Raw genomic sequence first — 21,323 nt, 5'->3', positions numbered from 1 at the left:
TACATTTGCAAGCTTGGGACTGTCATTGTTTGCCCTTTTATTGGACAAACAGCAGCGATCACAAAAGCCCGGCACAAACAGAGATCCATGCTCAGAGCGGCCTGCCTGGGCTTTTCGCTGTTTGAGTTTCTCTTGATCGCTGTATCTGACCTTCAAAGAAAAAAAATTCATGGACGGCTAAACGTTTGACCTGGGGAGAATGACAGTCATATTTGTCCAGACATAACTGTCCAGGAAGAGACGGTGAGTGAAGACGGAAAAGATTTGATTTTGTGAAGAGAGTTTCTCTGTGCATTAGTGTTTTTTGCAGTGATGTTACTGTTTTTGTCTGTCTGTATATTTTACTATAAGAAAACTTCATAAGATTCAATTACTAAACTAAATTCTTGAAAAAGTTTTTCTGCTAGTTGCCAGATACCAGTTGGTGCACTTCATATTTGGTTTGGTCTCTTTTCATATTAAATTACGTGGGTCTAAAGCGCGGTACACATGCGTCAACAAGCTAGGCATTGGCTATGTATATTTAAATATATTTAAAATTTCAGCCTTTTGCAGGTGTTACTTACAACTTAGGCCAACTTACATTATGACACTAAAAAGTAAGAGCCACAAAAAACTACCCACATGCCACATGTGGTCAGATTTTAAAATGAAGATGTTGTTAAAGTGCAAAAAGTAAACAAGCTGAACCCCTCGTTTTGATCTTACACCTCTATATAAGGTGGTCCATTTCTAAATCAGTCACCTGAGATGAATCTTAATATGAATGCACTTTAGGTCACTTTGCATAAAAACGTCTGCCAAATGTGTAAATGTAGATAAAAATGTATGCATATTACACATTAGATATGTATGTAAATAATTAAGTACTGAAATAGTACAATTGTGATGCCGTGATGACATCTCTCAAAGATGCATTCAAGACTTTTTTGTTATTTACGTCTATTCTGAAGTGTGTTTCCTTAAAGCATCGTTGCTAACCTGTTAGCAACTTAGTTGGTTGGCAATGGGAAATTGCATGGCAACCAACGAAGTTGCTAAAATGAAAACGATCCTCGTTTATACTGGCATTTTAAAAAGAATCTTCATCCACACTACAGTATACACGACTATAAACACATGACCAATCACGTAAAAGTGTAAAATAACTTATTAGTCTAATAATAGCTTATCATTGCGCATTTATGCAGCCTAGGGGTGTGCGATATTGACAAAAATTCATACCTGGGTCCTTTGCCGGCAACTACAACAGACACTATTTTTGAACCTATAAAAATGTAGGGAGTTCCTCTTCAGCCATTTCACGCTGTTATATTTATAAAAGCCTAGTTCATTGTTCGCAGTTCATATTTAAGATCTTTTAGTCCATTTGAAAATTTTCGTACGAATTGACTGTATTCTTCAGAAAAACACCAAATAACTTATCTTCCCTTACCTATCGCTGTTCAGTGTACGATCAATTAATAAAAAATGTATATGACGTTAATTTTTAAAAGTGTGCAAGGTCCGTGCACGTCTTCCGCTAGCAACACAGAAATAGCTAAACGAGCATTAAATATTAATATGACGTTGATTGTGTTGTTTTTATTAATTTATATTCACAAAACTTATCAACAAAACATCAATTAAAAAAATTATATGAAACGAAATTCATTTTAAAGTAGCAAACAAAACTTAAATTAAACTCGAAAATAATGTCTGACCCATTACAATTCTCCCTTCATATTGGCCTTTACAACGCCCTATACTGTATGGCGTTTAAAATTACAGTCTATCTTTCGTAATAAGCTAACTAAATTTAAACAAAACATAAACAACATTACAACAATATTCAACCCCAACAATACTCAAACATAAATATAAAACAGACATTATCTATAAGGACACATGTTAAAACAATCTGATATAGCGTTTATATTAGCTGGTTGGTAGATGCTTACTATTTTTGGCAAAATCTCCGCTGCAAACCTCCATTTACCTGAATAAAAATTATTTTTACTTTACGTCTACGTTCATTTACACTGCAGCGCAACGTCTGAGTTCTCAAACAAAAACAGGGTCTGCGGCGTTTGCGAACGAATCCGTTTATGAGGGTCAAAAACGTTGGTGTAGTGTAAATGAAAGGCGTAAAACGTAGCAAAAGTAACGCGTTTTAAAGGATAAATGCATTAATGTAATCATAGCCTTAGTTAGCAACAATGCTTTTGAGAAACGCACTCCTGAGTAGTTGCCTAACCACAGTCTTATGGTCACCAGTACATCAAATTACCAAAGATTGGAGACTACGCCCATCTCTTTTGTCTCATTTTATAGGCTGTCCATGGAATGACACTGTGTGAACGTGAGGATTTACCTCATTGTCTCATGTGACAATGTGAGATTAACTTGATGTTGGATGTCTCTTTGTTGTGATCTCACGTTGTTGTTGCTGATCTCTCCTTTTTCTAACTACTGCTTGTTTTTGGGCTTTTGTATTTTTCATACTGGGCATAAACTAGAGTTCAAATGTTTAGGGTCATGTGACTGAAATGTTTTATATTCATTTTACCACTCTTTCATCTAAAGGCATATTACTGAATGTTTAAAATGAATTATGGGGAGATACATATTCCAGTATGCTTTTTTAGGTCATGCAAAAAATGTAGCACCATATAACCTATTGAATGCTTATGAACACCTTATTGGAGTCCTTCAAATTTATGAAACATTTTAACAAGAGAGATGTTTTAGAAACACCCACGTAACAAAATCTGTGAAATATGTCAGTAGGTAGGAGAACAAATAGCCTACAAAGCACATTTTCCCTCCTTTCTCATAATTTCTCTCTGATCTGTTTTTCTGGCACATGCGCTTGCCTACACCTCCTGGAGCCAATGGGAGTGCAGCGTTTTATGCATTATAGATGAGGCTGGCACCAGACAATACTGCATGCTGCTTTTACTCACGAAGCATACTAACTCAAAGGCAGATGAGCCACAGCTCTAACATGTTGAGAGGTCTTTAATAATACTGCAAGATAATGTATTAACAAAAGCCAGTTTCAGTGATAGTAATGTTGTAAATGTGCTGGTGCAGTAAAACACCCATCTTGTATCAAACATGCATTGTAAAAGGTCAGTTGAATGGTTATGTGATTATGGGATTTTAGTAGTAAGACAGACAGGGTTCTTTTGCTATAGTGCAAATGCTCACATATGGTGGATTGAACCACAAACTTTATGCACAAATTCTGCAAACAAGCCCTATATTTTGTACAGTAGTATAACAATTGGATTTTACAGTTTTAAGGTTTTATGGCTCTTTACCTTATCAAAAAAGAAATAAAATATTAAACAGTGAAAATATTTTCATGAACAAACGCTTTAATGTATATTTAACATTTTTAATCGTTAAGACGAATTGAATATGATTATTATGTCAACAGTTTGATTCAATTCGATATATTGATGCATCACAATGTGTTGCATCCTCAATTTTTTATATCACTGCGCAGATAAGTCTCCCTCACACTTTTACTGTTTCTGCTTTTTCTTGTCTTCCGTGTCAAAACCCCGCATTAACATTGTTAACATCCTAAAGAAATTTTAAATAATCAATTATTTGTTTTTATGCATCGATGCAGTAATCATTCACATTAGCACTGCAATGCATCGTAAAAACGATTATATTGAATAGCCCTAGTAACTAGCCCCTGAGATGAAACCCAGTTTTCATTATATTCACCCACATACAGGTGCAGGCTATTGTACAGTAATTGTATAAAAGGGTTTGTGAGTGGAGGAAGGTCAGTCCAGATGAATCTGTGTGACTTTGGATGACTGCAGTGGCTGCAGGCTTTCTCATTTGCCTCTTTAACTGAAGAGACAGGCCAGTCGAGGAGTGCAGATCCCTACATCACAGTGTCCCCCGGTTGTGTCCAGATTTAACCTCCGATTACTCGCTCTAACACTGTGGCTTTACCATTTACATAACTCTCTCACTTTCATACTGTCTTTATGTCACTCTACCCTTCTCTCATCATTTTGTTTTACTTACAATCTACGGTGCAGCTAAAGCCAGTCTGTTACAGTATGGGGATGATGTAACATCAAGAACCATTTTATGCTTTATACTTCTTAGTTGACTGCATGGTTGTGTTTTTTTTTAAATATTTCTTCACAATGATGTAAGCAGATTCTAGATGAAAGTCAAAATTCATTTATCTATGTCTGTATGAATGGTCTGTAGATGGCATTGTGCTGTTTTATTTATTTTTTGCTGACAGGTGTTTGGTGGTGATAGGAAAGATTATAATGTGTTATTAATTATTATGATTATTTTAAGTTATACTACTGGTCCGTTGAATGCTTGAATCTGATTTGCTGATGAGCGTTCTGAGGTGTGCAATTGCTTTCTGGGAAACGCATGGCGAACGTAGTTCCAGGCAGTTCTCTTCACTGCATTAAAGTATATCACTTCGCATAGTTAACTGTAATAACAGACTAACAAAAACAACATGACAGACGGTTTTCCGAAGCAATAACAACGCTGTTTAGAGACGCACAGAGCAGAGGTAGCCTCGTTCACACAATCTCTCTCTCTCTCGCTTGCTCTCTCTTTCATTCTTTCTCTTTCTGTGTGTCTCTGTCGCTCTTGCTCTCTTTCTAATAACTTCATTAATAACTGCATTAGAATGCTATCAACGACTCAAGCCTCCATTGCCAGCTTTAAAATTACATTTTGGAACAAGCAAAAGAGCCATTTGATGAGACACAGAAGAAATAGTCCTACTCACAATAGCGATTTAAGAACAAAAACTGGACGCATCCCTTTAAATATATCATGTGATTGATGTCTAGAGGTGTGGTATCCGTAAGCGGAATAATTGACTCCGGGCCATTGAATTATTGAAAAGTAATGCACACCCAAGGTGTAACGCCACTTTGGGTGTGCATTATTTTTCTAATAATTCAATTGCCTGTCTTCAATTATTCCTTACTTATACCACAGGCCTGTTAAGTTTTTTATTCTAATTGGTTCAGAAATGTTCTACGGGTATGCATTATTTTTTCAGCAAATGCACACCTGACCTGTTAAATATCTTAAAATAACCACCAGAGCAATGTCTGTGGTAACCATGGTATAAGAGGAATAATTGACTCCGGTCCTTTTGAATTATATCAAATTGACGACAGCTTGCGTGGGGAAAACAGTGTGTTTGTTTACTTAATTTTAGCTACCAGGGATTCATTTGAAAAGAAGTTGATACTGGATTTGCAGAGAGACTGTGATTATAAAGCAATGTTGTTCAATCAATATTGGATCTGACAGGAATGGCAAAGCAGTATTAACACGTATGTGATTTAGATTCTGATGCCAGCTTACTGTGTTGTATACGGTAATTTAGTCACGTCGGGTTTGAAGTTTTGTTGCTACTTCACCCTACACATTGGCTCTGATAAATGTGTTCGGCTCCTATTTTCCCCACATCTAAGTATTTCAAAACAATTCCCCACATGTAATGACAGGGAATGAAGCTATCCAATCATAGCAGTGGGGGTTTATTTCAAGGTCTTCAATGAGGCCCGCCAATCAAAACTGAGCATTTCTCGAGCTAGCCTCAAAACCAGCGTACAAAATAGCCCATTACTTATTGCTTTTGATGTTTTTGAATGTAAAAAACAAGCGAACATCATAAGTAGACTTCGGACAACAGTATAAACTAATAAAACCAGCTGATTCATCACCTCAATAAGTAAGTGTTATTGGGGGAGGTTCTCCAGAGTTCAACACAGTTGAGCGCAAAATTAGTCAACTATATGTTTGCTTTTATTATATTACGGGCAGAGAAAGATTACATTTTAAAAAGTTTATCTGGCAAATGTAAAAGCCATTTTAACAATATGCCTTGATTTGTATTAGGAGAGTATTCTGGGATAATAGTAATTGCTCTCTTTCTGTCTCTCTCTCTCTCTCTCTCTCTCTCTCTCTCTGTGTTTGTACAGTATATGGGCTCCATCCTCCTCTCTTGGTAGATTTATGCCTCCTGTCTCTGAGGGGTTTTCACGATTTTGTGGCTCCCGGTTGGGTCATTTTTTAGAACTGTAGGTGGACTTTCTCTCTCTCTCTCTCTTTCTCTCTTTTTCATGTGGTGTACTCACCTCTATCTATTACTCACAGTGCTAGTTATGTGCTGGCTAAGAAGCAAAGACTGCAGGAGATTTATGAACCTCATCCTCTTCTTCTTTTGAATACAGACTAACAGTACCATTGATCTTTCTTCGTAAAGCAATTTTAAATAGGTTAAATAATCTTGAAATATGGCAGCCTTGTTTTGATGTAACACAAATTTGACCCTATATTTCATCTTCTCCTTTCTCTAGAGATCCATTTTGCTGAGGTTTAAAGATTTGCACATCATGACTCGATTTCTGTCACGTCAGTAGGAGATGATAAATTACTGTGGTAATGACATCTAATCTCAGTAGTGACATAACTCAAATCATAACTAACCAGATTGGATGGCAATGATTTAAGAGTCACCTAGAAAATCGTTATGGGGTGGTTGTGTTGATATTAATTTGTTCAAGTTATGTGTAGGTGAAACATCAATACTGGTATCTGGATGATCAGCTTAATGGTTTCACATGTAGGTCGAACTGAAATTAATTTGTAGTGGTAGATTTTTTTTTCACATTGCTTATTGTAGTACCAAAATGCCTGTAACGATTGTTTATTCACTTTACAAGCATTACTATAGACCCTTTTACAGCCCACGTGATCAAATAGTTGTGGATGCATTTTGGGTCTATTGTACCTGGTATTAAAGGGTACCTCGACTATGAAGACTTGTATGGTTTAATACTTTAAATGTGCCTTATACTACTAAAATCCATAAAATAAAAACACATTAAATATTTTCATTACTTTAAAAAATCCCAACATGTAGTACATTTTAAGATGTTGAGGCCGCCATTATGTTTCACACACAGTGGATTCTGGATCGATGACATGTAATAGTTGTCATGAATTACTACAGTTTACAGCAGCACACAGTGGCGGCTGGTCAATAGGGGACGCTGGGGCGCCGCCCCATTAAAGTTGGCCAGAGAAGAAAGCTACTTTAACATGTTACCAAAAAGTTAAATATATAGTGCAGATTAATACAATAAAATCACTATTTCACTGTTCATATTAAAATTTATGTTAAAAATTCAAAACTGTATTTAGTTGTGTGTGTGTCGTGTGTGTGTCTGGGGTGCCACCCAAACAAGTGTATGTAGGTCAGTAAATGTGGTAAAAGCATGTGACTTGAGGCTGAGCTCTAATTGGTAGTGATGCCTCACGATTAGTCACGACTAATTGTGAGGCAGCACTACTAATTGGCTGGTTTCAGATCCGCCTTGGGGCAGAGCACTGTGCGCCCCAAAACCTCCCATTTATGTTGTAAGCGAATCAATATTGTTTTTTATGTTTTTGACCTCATGTGATTGGATCATAACCATGTTGCAGATATATATAATATATAATTGCTAGTTATAGTACTGATAGGGTGACCATACATGCCATTCTTCCCGGACGCGTCCTGGCCAGGATTTTGGGTGCATCTTCCGGAAGTCGTATTTTTTCAACCGCACACGCCGTTCAATTTAATTCAATTTTATTTATATAGCGCTTTTCACAATTGGTAATTGTTTCTAAGCAGCTTTACATTAATAGAAGCAGGGGAAACACAGAAAAATCGACAGACAACAAAAGTAGCAAAATACAGCGGCTTTGAATAAACTTTAGAAGCGAGCGCATTAATCCGGTATATTCCGTTGCTTGGTCGACTTTGTTGTTGTCCGATGGAGTTTAAAAGAGCTCCCCCAAAAAATCCACTGTGTTTAAGGCAACTTTGCACTGTTGGACTGTATGTTTTTTGTTGTGAGGGAACATGTGCTTGTGCTGCGCAATTGAATATAGACCCTTTTACAGTTGGTAAAAATTGTGACGTATTTGTGTGGGCGGGGCTTAGCTGAAGGCAAAAAGAGCCGCAGAGGCAATGTTGACAAGCTTAAGATAGCACGTTTTAGGAGGGATTTATTAAACATGGATGCAGAAGCAGTTCTGGAACTGTCCGAATATGTACAGTCACTGACAGGTATTTTTGTAAATTAACTCTTGCGATTTTAACTAGGTTTTAGATATTTCCTAGACAACATATGAATTACTTTCAGGTGGTTTGGGTAATTTTGTCTAGGCTTACTGTCTTATGTAACCTAACTGGGCTAACTATTATTAGCAATGTGGATTATTTCATTACTGATAATAAACCCACATTATACTCAAATTCACAGATTTAATGTACATTTATTTAATGCTTTAGTTGACTTTAACAGTAATATTTTTAGCATTTTAGCTAAGCAGTAATGATACCCCCAAATGTTTTAGCACCAGCTGCCACTGATAGTACATACTATATTATCTACTGTAGTTTATTTTTATTTCAGAATGTTTTACTCCCACATTTTCCCCTCTCAGTTATTCTTTATTTTGATCATTTTTATTTGTTTTCTGTATTTTTCATCCTTTATGTTACTCTCCAGTTCATATTGAAAGGCCTTAAGAGAAGACATTGATGTTCTTGTGTTTTAAATGGCATGCAGATTTCAAGACTGCATACCGCCACCTACTGTCTGTTCGCATTTATAACTCATCTTCTGTTTCACATAATTTTACAATCTACTGATTGAAGACTTGTTTTAACATGTTTACCTCGCTGTAGCGTTATTAATATGACATCATGTATTGTTATGTAAATAAAAAGGCAGCCTCAGAATGAAACGATTTTTCAAAGTTTAATAAAACTTTCACATTTTTTTATTTCACTCTCAAATAGCCAATCCCAGTGTTCATTTATTAAGCCATACATGCGTTTATAGTCGGGGTACCTTTTAAGCATTTTATTCATACCAACCCTAAAAAAGTATTTGCTTTGCTGTTTGCAATACTGTCTAATATTACATTCAGAAAATGCTGGGTTGTTTATAAAAAAACGTATTTGTTATTTACAAATTTTCGTGACCTTGACCTGCGAATTTGTATTAAGTTAAGTAGTTCTACCAATTGATGATTACAGTAATATGCATTTTCAGGTCATGCTGAAAACTGATAACACAGTATTATTTTGAGCCATAATAATGCAAGAAACAAAAACAAAACTTTAGCATGTGATATTTTATCCGGTTGGGTTCCAATTAACCTAGAATTTTAATTTCTTGCTCTAAAGCAACTTTTAACAAAATATATAGACAAAGACAAACTTTAAAAATGCCGCTTTTTAGCCCATGGTTAGATAAAATATGGAAAAACCTAACTTTCATGTCTAACCCAACCACATAACCTGAGAGGAAAGTGTGATGATCTAAAAGCAAGGTGAAAAGACCTCGACTGAATGTCTCTCACACAACAGAAACATTAGAAGACATGTGAGGGTGTTGTGAATGGAAAAGATGGAAGCCTCCTGAGATAATCCATCAGCTTGAAGCAGGAAATCGCTCTAATGACAGTAAGGCCCAATTACTGTGACGCACATGTGAGCATGTGTGGGCTCATAAGTATACCTAGAAATCAAAGCACTAGTGATGTAAGTGAAGAAAATATGAGCTTGTTCGTTTGTGTGACTCAGGGGAGTCTGACTAGTGTTCGTACCCATTCTGTTCCTATGATTCACTTATAATGAGGTCAGATGAGTGTACAGAACGATGTCTTATAACACCACCTTTAGATCACCCACCTTCACATAATGTTTTGGGCAATGGGGGGCTTTGAAATGAAAATTAATTTTCTATAATAATTAACCATATTTGCTGTACACAGTTTGAGTATTATGGTAGTAAACTGGATAGGGATAGGGCAAGGGTTGGGGTTAGAAGAATAAGTTGACGTGTAGTTGCCAGGTTACTTATAGTTAGTAAAATAATCATCACAGTGAAGTGTTAGTAGCAGTGTTGGGGAAAGAACTTTTAAAAGTAATGCATTACAAATTAAGTTACTCCCCAAAAATGTAACTAATTACGTTACTTAGTTACTTTTCATGGAAAGTGATGCTTACATTACTTTTAAGTTACTTTTGCGTTACTTTATTCTTACTTTGCAGGTGTTTTTTATAACTGAGAAGTTCTGCATTCAGAAGTTGCATATTTCCATCGCAAAAATGTCAACCTCTGGTCTGCCATCTCCAATTCTGACTAAAACTGTTCACGCATAGAGTGTGTTATTCTACATTAATATGTTCAGTTTAATGCAATACATTGTTTTTATACATCTGATTTATTAAACTGAAAAGTAACTTGCATTACTTATATGTAAAAAGTAACTCAAATATTAATGTGTACATTTATAAAGTAATGCATTACTTTACTCGTTACTTCAGAAAAGTAATATTATTACGTAATGCACGTTACTTGTAATGCGTTACCCTCAACACTGGTTAGTAGATATAAAGCAGGCAGTCTACTAATACTGTGATCAGGGGCATCGTAAGTGGGGGAAAAGGGTGTACATCATGTACGATCATTTTATACATATTATTAATGTTAATATTTTATATCTGTGCGATCTGTGTGACAGTCCCCCTTATATGCTACTTCTAGTTCTCTGCTCCTTTGACCCGCATCTAAACGTAGACGCCTCCCACCAGGAGCGCAGCATGCACCGATGCACATACCGTACATAATTTTATTGGTTTTCTAAAACGATGCAAAGCACGCATTGGCAATGAGGAAGAGTACAACTGTCAACTTGTTTCCAAGCCTGTGATAAATGTTTTATCATACTACTAAACGGAAAGTGTGAGATGTATCTCTAGAGATAAAATGTAAATATAGAAAACAATGTTTGCACATTGTGTGTTTTTTTTGCATTAAAAATTATGTATGTGGTCCAACATTTTACATTAATATATATATATATATATATATATATATATATATAATTGTAAAACTATGAATGAATTAAAAAGATTATGCACATTAAACACAAAGACAACAAAAAAATCTTCCTTACAGGTATTGAGAATTTTAGTGAAGGTAAACCCAATCAGCCACAAGGTGTAGTCAGACAACCATAAATTGTTTGCATCCAACAAACTTTTTGCAGAAATTATAATATTGTTTTTTAATTTTTTATATTGTCTTTAAATATAATTAGCTTGTCATTGCTACCTCTTGTACTGTGTGTTCTTACACTGTGCAGATCATTTAACTGACTTGAAGTTGACAAGAAGTTGCAAAGTTACTTATATTTAGTCAAACGTCTGAAGTAGACTATCGAAATACAGTGTTACAGTTTTGTTTATTCTCCTGCGTGTCATTTCTCCTGTACACCACCAGAGGGCGCAATGGGCATGATTGGCTGCAATAGGTCCCAGTCACATGCACTGCAGCTTATCCAGTTTCAGACAAACACATACAGATGTGAGAGATTGTCTCAGTGTTTGCCAGCATCTTTTGGTACACTCAGGAACGTGGTGTACCTACCAGACATAATGCGGTCACAGGAAACACAGCGTTACCTGCACAAATACAGTATACAGTGTGTGAGTGTTGTATGTGTGTGTGTGTTTAATTTTACTGTTGTAGTAAAGGACAAAATCAACCTGGAGATACCCTTCACAGCATCCCCTGTTATCTAAATTGTCTAACCGTTTCTGACACATTCTCTGTTCAACGAATCACGTTTTATTTTAATAAGAAACAATTCTGACCTCATACTTTTGCACCTGTTGTTTTGGTACAATCAGCCCTGTATGTGGCTTTGAAGTGAATTTAATGGAGCCTGTGACAGGAAACACCATGGAAACAGTTTGTAAATTGAGGTTTTTTTATGGTTCTGAACATTATAAATTGTATGTGCTATAGCAATACATAAATAAAAATAAAGTTTGAGAATAGTTGATTGTTGAGAAGAGGTGTGCTTTGACTTTTCTATGTGATTAGACGTATTTTTACCTAATTATTTTAACTTAACGTTTTTGGCAGACAGCTGTTAGTATGAATATATTTGCCAACAAGTATGCTCCAAACCTTGACTAAATTTGCATTTAAAAGATATATTTCATTGGCTTTGAAAAAAAAAAACAATACCAATACAGCAAAAAAAAAACAGTCTGCACTACAAACCTGAATGTTGGCTCACATCCAAAAGTCACTCGGACCAACATAACACTGACAACCATTCAGAAAACATACATTTCATTTATAACACACTGACCTTAAAAAACACTAACAACAGGAAGCATTACATAAATTATGAACTTTTATTTTTTTGAAAGTTTGATTGATTTTTTTTACATAAATCAGTATTTTATTATAGAATAACAACGTTTCACTTTATTGAACAAACTAAATCATACGTTAATAAATCAGAAATGATGCATTTTTTTCTTTAAATATAGTATTGAAATTTCAGTAAATAGGTGGAATAAAGAGGAAAAAAATCCTGAAATTCCGGGACTGCAATTGTAATATAAAAAAATCATCACAGTAACAACATGTGTAGATGTTCATTTATATGTAAATTACTTGTGAGGGTTCTAGTCCTCCATATCATTTGCATTTGGCCACAAGTTTTCATCAGCATCACATCTTCTCTGGCAATGCATGTTGGAAAATACTGTCTGTAATGTCTAATCCAACCCCGGCAGTCTTTAGTAGAAATGTCCTTCAGTGAAGTCACTTGGTCACAAATGTTTGGAGATGAACTTGACTCCACGCAGAGATTAAATTCCTCTGTAGGGTTTACTGTAAGAAAGGGACTATAGAGACAGTAACAACAGTGAAATTGCATATGCAGCAAACCAGTCTGTGACTGGCTGGAATGCCACATTATCCCACACAACAATGAATGTAGGCGAGTTTGATGCTTATTGCCTTTTCTCCTCTGCTGGCACAAGTTGATCATGCAGCTCATAGAGAAAAAAATGAGCCTCTCTGTACAGAGTTTTCAGTATTCAGCAGTAACAACATAAACAAATGGGTTTCGTGGAACAAACGTTTATTGACATCCCAACTGTTGCCTTTTTTTAGCTCAGACCTCTGGGTTGCTTGCTTATTCCTCTGTCAAATTGTTCTTACATGAATTTGTCATCCGAGTGTTGGCATATTGTGTCTTTTGTAAACTAATTGGGTTAATGGGGACTCATTGGTCCACACTGTCAGTTTAGGAGAAGATTACATTTGTTTTTTGTCTTATTTCACCTTTACTCCAATCAGCTGTGTATACACTTCCACATGGGGATTTTCTGTAAGGATTAGTAAACTGTGCATGGGAGAGGGAGAGAGAGAGACAGAAAGTGTGTGCGTGAGATTTACAGAGGGCCAGGATGACCACGTGCCGCCATATCTGACACTGAACTGGTGTGACAGTCACCCGGTCAGCTGACAACAAAGTCTCACTTCTTATTGGCCACCGCTGATCAACCTATACAGCATCAAAAATAATCCGGTATGGATCCTTAGGCAGGGTGTGTCAAAAAGAGAGAGGGATAGAAGAGATACCTAAAACTATAGCAAGGGAGAGAGTCGCATAACTCAGCATACTTGTATTTAAAGGCTCACTATTTAGACTTCACATGTTGGAAATCCTGTTTCTGAACTGTATGTTCATATGAAAAGCATCAGTGAATGTAAGCTGCAAGCACGTTTTGTATTATTGATCATTTGAGTCACAGGCATGTAACAAATCAATGTTTTTGAAGTTGCTTCAGGCTGTATTGGTGGCATTTTGAGTACCAAAACCTTGAAAATATCAATGAGCTACCTACCTAGGCAGAATTTTAAGATATCACAAGCAAAGCGAAGATTGTTTCAAATGGTGGTTTGCAAAATGATGCTGCCTTCTAAGATATCACGTTTTGGCCAAATTCTTATATTCCATTTAACTCTTTCCCCGCCATTGACGAGATATCTTGTCAATCTGCAATACCGCTATTATCCACCTATTATTCCACAACTTATAAAACCCGGATGTATTGCCCTAGGGCAAACAGTTGTATGTCCGTGTATGTTTTAAAGATCGCTCTGCATCTGATCTCTATCAAAATTCCTTCACAAAAATGGAATTATCTCTGCTTTTTGCTCAAAATTTGGTGTTTTTGATGAACCCTACACATATTTGAGAGGTGATAAAAACAGAACACATGAAGGTAGGATGAAACTGATTTTTTTGTTTGAAAGCAGAGGGTCTGTTCTTTTATTTCATATATTGTATGTTTATAAAAAGGAGCATTTTCTGGAAGGCATTAAACTTTTGTGAAAATCATGAAAAATGCTGGCGGTGAAAGAGTTAAGTATTGATAAAATTATATATATTTATTACACGGCTCTCTGGAATGCTTGATTCTGATTGGTCAGTTGAGACATTTGCAGGTTTGTTCTTTTCAAATAATAACAGCTACAAAGTAATAACGCATAGCCGGTACTACTTGTACGATTAAAATCGCTCTGCGCCAATAAAGACCAATAAAGATTACTGTTTGGCGCCATCTTGTGACAAACACTGGACACCCACAATTAAGAATGGAAAATTTTGACATTAATTTTAACATGTACGGAAAAAACAAAACATTTAAACAGTGGATAGAAGAACGAACAACGACAAGACACAGAGAGCTTACTGAGACTGAACTTGACAAAATAGAGCATGACAGCTACGAAGCCAACACACACAAATATACAGAATGGGCATTAAAACTTCTCAAAGACTGGCTAACTTAAAAGAGAAAAAAATGGAGACAGACAAGTATGAAGCAGAGGATCTTAATAAGGTATTACGATCATTTTATGCATCTGTGCAAACTTTCGCGGAAGGATAAAAATGTTAATTTAAAACAAATGTTTCAAATTCATATTTATGTCCGTTTTTTTTCTTATGTGACAAGTAGCCGTGTAATAAGCGGGATAATGTAGAGGCAGCCGGTAGTTATCGGGAAAATAAGCCCCTTCAGTGTGATACAAGACCCTCCGCTTCGCGTCGGGTCCTGATCACACTGTCGGGGCTTATTTCCCAATAACTACCGGCGGCTACCTCTACATTAACCCTTACATATTGCGTGCTGACCTTTCAGACTACCAGCGACTAGCAGTAGCACAGCGACATGATTTCATTCATTTCAACAGAAGCTTGGCGACTTCTGGCAACAAGAGGGACAGTGACTATTGGTGACCGGATGGGGCGTGTCCAGCGTTGTGAAAAAGTTGAGAAAAGTGTATTTTTTTCCAAATGATAACCAACTTTCTGGACTTTTGGGAGCGACTGCCTACTTTAAAGTTAAAGTGAGAGCTCAGAGCTCAACATAAAGGACTGCCCGGTGGCCCGGGGCAAGCGTGAGAGACGTTTGGGCCAGTAAAAATTATTGTCACTTTCCCGAACGGGCCAGTGCTTCACCCTTAGTCACTTAAATATATTTTCATCAATGTATACTACTTAACATCTTGGAAGCAGACATTTACATGGCTAAAACACGGCAAAAGAAACGATGCAATATTTTGCACAATTTTTTTAGGTAAAGCAGAAAAGTTGGGAGCCGTTTTTCGTTGGAACATGTCTGTTCTATATGTATACAATTATATTTGACTTTTGAATTATTATTTTTAAATATGTGACACTGACTTTTTAATTGGGGCCAGTAAAATATTTTGGCAGGGCAAGTGAAAACCTGAACCACTGGCCCGACTGGGCCAGTATAAAAATGTATTTGCGTTGAGCCCTGGAGCTGTTGCAGAGTATAATCCAAATTCTTAGTATTTATGAAATGGTAGCCCAGTGTTCAAAATCACGCCTTATACCAGTATGTACTGACCAGTAAGACAGCACATTCTATACAGTATGTGTGGATGCAATATGGATATATTTTAAACATTCATTATCCACCATTTTGACCTGTATGCTCACCTAAAGTACTAACAACAACTACGAAAATAATGTACGAACCTAAATAAATCATTTTTGTTGCTGTGGTAGAACATCACATGCACACTGAAGTATGCAGCACTTACTGAAACAGTACATAATATTAGACAGTACCCTGCTAAGTTTAGTCCCAACTGTATTTAAACGCATTTAAAGCAGCAAATCAGGGTTTGGATTAGCCACTGTATTTAACTAGGGTTAAAGCTGTTCAGTCCAGGAGGACTGCCCCTTTTATACTGGAATCATTATCTAGTATGAGGAGCAATTGCTGTTTAAAGGTGACTGGGGTATTTATCCTTGTTCTGTGATGTGACATGTAGACAACAACATTTTGGTTGGGTCTGTAATGCCTTAGAAGCTTCCTAAAAACATCTCTCAGAAACCTATATTAGGGTGGGGGATTTTAAACACGTGGTTTTGCACCTATTTGGCGTCCTTCAGGCTTAACTGGCTACCTCATTATAAAATGCAAGCACTTGACGCTGATTGGCTGCCTTTGCTGCCTTTGCTGCCACTCAAAAGAATGTAAACTTTGCCGTCTTCAGAACACGGACAGACCAAAATTTTACAGATAGAAGAGCACACCTCGGAACGTGACTCGCAATTTCGCCTTAAACTTCACAAACACTACTGCAATTTACTTCCCTTTGGAGGCGAGAGGCCGGATGTTTGCCAATTATTTTGAAGGGGAGGGAACTGAATGAGAGTGGGGGGTGAGATGCATTTTATGTAATATGTATACGTTGTTTAGATTGGGCCATTTTCTGACGGACATTTCTAAAGGAGAAATTTCTATAAACCGGAGATGTTCAGAATGTCTAGCACTTTTCGTAATTCGTATGTTTGTAAATACGGGTAGACTACCATTATTCAACTAAGACAAGATAAAAGCGTTTTTTATTCTCTGTCACCTTTAAGTAATGCATGTACTAGCCAATAACAAGCTTTTATTTTATCAAGATGGTGCTTAAGAAGATCAAGTTTAGGGAGTAGATAGTAAAGTTGATCACCGGGTTCTAGTACAGAGCAAGTGGGTCATTCGTTGACAAACATTTCATGTAATGTTATTTTTTGTGAAAAAAGCAGGACAACTCCGTTTATGAATGATACACAGCAGAGTGTCTTTGATTTGTTGTCTTATTGTAGTGTGGATTCTTTTCTTTAGTTATAATGTAAGGAGCTGTCCATTCAGCACCACACCCAATAACTTCTTCTGTACATTGTGGATTACATTTTCCCATACATTTACAAAACGAGTAATCATTTTATAATTGTCACGTGAAATAGATTTGAGAGTTTAAAAATAAAGCTATCGCATGTCCCTGTTCCAAACACCATTCTCAGACCTTTGTGTGCTTTTTAACCCTCTTAGTAGAATACTTTTACCTAAACTGGAATAGAAAATCTATTGTAACAATGAAGAAAACAAAGGTACATCTAAAATAGTCATTAAAACATTTGTGACTCATGCTGCCAAAATGAGTCAGAAGGCGCACAGCTTAATTTTAAGCTAGAGGCAAAAGAAATTATAAATGTTGATTTTGGTCTAAATTTAGGTTTTCATAAGAAAAGTACGTAAGCCCTCATCTAGCGATCCCAGTTCTCTAAATAGTCATTAAACATCTAAAATGTAAGTTTATTTGTATGTTTTCTGAGAGGTGTACTGTCCAAAATGCTTAATCTAATACAAAGATGCGTGTTCATCCACATGCACGTGACCTTTTGGTTTTACAACATAAAGTGCAGGACTTGCTTGATGTAAAAATAACTAATAAGAGAGATAAAGTTCGGGCCCTGATTGATGTTAAAGAGTTATTAAGAGAAATAAGACATGTCAACGATCTTTCTCGCGCTGATTGACAGATTCGAGTGCATGACCTCGATACACATATACACATTTACACAATTACAGTTTTAAAAATATCTGTTTTGACAAAAATTCATGCAGATATAATCTGTTATATCTTAAAGGGATAGTTCGGCCAAAAACGATATTAAACCCATGATTTACTCACCCCCAAGCTGTCCGAGTTGCATATGTCCATCGTTTTTCAGAAAAACACATTTTCGGATATTTTAGAAAATATTTTAGATCTTTCTGTTCATTAAATGTTATGTTACGGGGTCCAGCAATAGTCCACGACCTTCAAGTCCAAAAAAGTGCGTCCATCCTTCACAAATTAAATCGAAACGGCTCCAGGGTGATAAACAAAGGTCTTCTGTGGGTAATCCGTGCGGTGTTGTTGTAGAAATATCCATATTTAAAATGTTATTAACGTTATAAACTACCTTCCGGTAGCGCCGCCATCTTAGACTTAGGAGAGAGTATTAGCGTAGTGTACGCACTTTTCTTAGTGACGTATGACAAATTCGGAGGGCGGGGGCACAGAGCAGCAGCAGAGAAACTCTGTACGTTGCGTAAGCTCTCATCCTGAATGCGCATCACTCCAAAATGGCGGCGCTACCGGAAGGCAGCTTACAACGTCAACAACATCTCAAATATGGACATTTCCACAACAACACCGCACGGACCACCCACAGAAGACCTTTGTTTATCACCCTGGAGCCGTTTGGATTTAATTTGTGAAGGATGGACGCACTTTTTTGGACTTGAAGGTCGTGGACTATTGCTGGACCCCGTAACATAACATTTAATGAACAGAAAGATCTAAAATATTTTCTAAAATATCCGAAAATGTGTTTGTCTGAAAAACGATGGACATATGCAACTCGGACAGCTTGGGGGTGAGTAAATCATGGGTTTAATATCGTTTTTGGCCGAACTATCCCTTTAAGTGAATGTTTGGTTAACTGTTGGGAAAAAAGTTTTGATGTGTAACATTATATTATATCCTTGCATTACAGTAGATCTTAAAGCTGTGTGTCTCAATGTCAATCAAACAATTAATGAAAGAAAAACATTGAACATATATTTTTCCTATAGTTTTGTGTGTTTACCAGTGATTTTAAAGGTGACATAGAATTGATTGAACGGGGTATTTATCCTTGTTCTGTGATGTGACATGTAGACAATTTTTTTAGTTTGGGTCTATAATGCCTTAGAAGCTTCCTAAAAACCTCTCTCAGATAGCTCTATTAGGGTGGGGGATTTTAAACAAGTGGGTTTGCACCTATTTGGCTCCCCCTACTGGCTTAACTTGCAATCTCATTACTGATTGGCTGACTTTGCTGCCACTCAATAAATGTAGCCAATTATTTGAAAGTGGAGGGGCAGTGAGATGCCTGTGATGTCATAAGCATCAGTTTTTCAGATTGGGCCGTTTTCTGGCTGACATTTCTAAAAGAGGAATTTATATGAGAGTGAGATGTTTAGCATGTCTAGCACTTTTTGTATGTTTGTGAATGTGGGTAGACTACCATTATTCAGCAAAGACAAGGTAAAAATGCTTTTTCATTCTCTGTCCCCTTTAAGGTATGGATGCAGTGATTTTCTTTTTGACCCATCAAAAATCTTTTAACTCGATTTTTCTCAAAATTGTCTTTGCTGACTCTATCAACAGGTGTAACTCTGTCATTTTTTGTCAAATTCCAACAAATCATAAATCGTTTTGAAGTTTGTATAAAATATTATTCATGCAGTTGTTTATTAGTATTCCAGCATATCTTGTTTTTTAACAGAAACATCCAGTTTCCCAGAATCCTTTTTTGTTTTAGATTGTACCCTGCAGTGGCAATGTGTGTTGCTGATGCAATGCCATTATATGTGCATCTATCAGTGCGTGTTGGTTTTAGGTGCAAGCATCGTGGCCATTTTCCTGGAAAGAGTGTGACTCTCAGTACGTGCTAAGCTAATACAGAGAAATGTTTAATTAGCAGAAATGTCAAGCTGTGCATCTGGACGAAGAACCAAGAAATGTTGTGTCACATGCTCTCATAAAAACATGGCACAGAGTAAAATATCTATGAATATAGCAGCATGTTAATATCTTCTGAAAAAGAGAAACAGTTGCATTATCATAAACTAGCAAAATGTAATGGTTATAACGTTTTATTTCATTACATCATCCATGAACATGATTTGTGAGTCCCGCTGGACATCCACAGTAAAGGTGAAGACAACAACTCCCATAATTCCATGCTCCTTCACAGCAGCACCAGACTACTCCATTGTTTTTGTTATTCTGCTTATCGATAAATATGTAAAGTTTTAGCTCAAAATACCCCATAGATAATTTATTATAACGTTAAAATGGTACTTTATAGGCGTTTATTTGTCCTTTAAAATGCAAATGAGTTAATCTCTGCACAAAATAGCAGTGCCGTTGTTGGATAGTGCAGATTAAGGGGCGGTATTATCCCCTTCTGCCATCACAAGGGGAGCCAAATTTCAATGATCTGTTTTTTCACATTCTTGCAGAGAATGGTTTACCAAAACTAAGTAACTGGGTTGATCTTTTACACATTTTCTAGGTTGATAGAAGCACTGGGGACCCAATTATAGCACTTAAACATGGAAACAGTCAGATTTTCATGATATGTCCAAGGTTTCCCGCAGAAAATTTGTTAGTTAAGGTTGTAGGGTTGGGCGGGTGGGCGGTGCCGTGGGCATGGCAATCATGGGGGGGGGGCGTATACGTCATGATGAAAATTAAAATATTTTTATTTAAAACACTCAAATAAAACTTCATTTCGAAGAAACTAGGACAAAAAATGAGCACATACTAGATTATTAATGAATTAAATGTTTTTACCTCCAACATAAATAGCTGTGTGGTGAAGTGAAACTAAATGGTTAATAAACACAAACTAAAGCAGATGTTGTCAAACATCTGGCAAACGATGATAGATAGCGCAAAGATTGTAAAAACTAATTATTTCCCACTATTAATTACATTATCTTAAAGGAGTGTAACTACTGTAGCATGTAAATAATGCACATAAATAAAGTGAGCAAGAGCGCTCAACAATTATATAGAATCAACAGGCATGTGAAACCTAGCTAGCAGGTTGCTCAAACAACAAAATCACCAGCTAACTTACTTTAAAATTACAAGAACTATAGACGAATACAAAAACAGGCTTAAATAAACCCAAAACATAAGTCCACTTACAGTTCTCACGGACACGCGTTTTATCAACTGGCTTTCCTCCAGACATGACGGACCACGTCTTATCTCATTTCGGCCATGTGGCGCGCGTGCACGCTCGGAGTGTGAAGTGCGTCCGTGCTATTCTCAGAGATGTTTTATGAACTGGCTAGTTATCCTACAGACAGTGACCGTCCAGACCACGTCTTTCTCATTTCGGCCATGTGGTGCGCGTCTCCGCTCGCGGTGTGATGCGTGTACGCGCTATTCTCCGAGATGCACTTAATGCCCTTTTGTGTAGCGATTTTTTTTTGACTACCTAGTTAAGGCGGTAGGGTTTCC

The 21,323-nt window shown here is 36.7% G+C and overlaps 1 protein-coding gene across 10 annotated transcripts in view; it reads left to right on the top strand.

The window, feature by feature from the left end:
• gramd1bb (GRAM domain containing 1Bb) overlaps window positions 1-21,323 on the top strand; it is a 196,670-nt gene that overhangs the window by 121,539 nt on the left and 53,808 nt on the right. The gene's annotated exons all lie outside the window — the stretch shown is intronic.

The sequence above is a fragment of the Misgurnus anguillicaudatus genome, chromosome 15 (genome assembly GCF_027580225.2).
Source record: "Misgurnus anguillicaudatus chromosome 15, ASM2758022v2, whole genome shotgun sequence".
NCBI lineage: Eukaryota > Metazoa > Chordata > Actinopteri > Cypriniformes > Cobitidae > Misgurnus > Misgurnus anguillicaudatus.
This window is presented reverse-complemented; position numbering and strand designations above follow the sequence as displayed.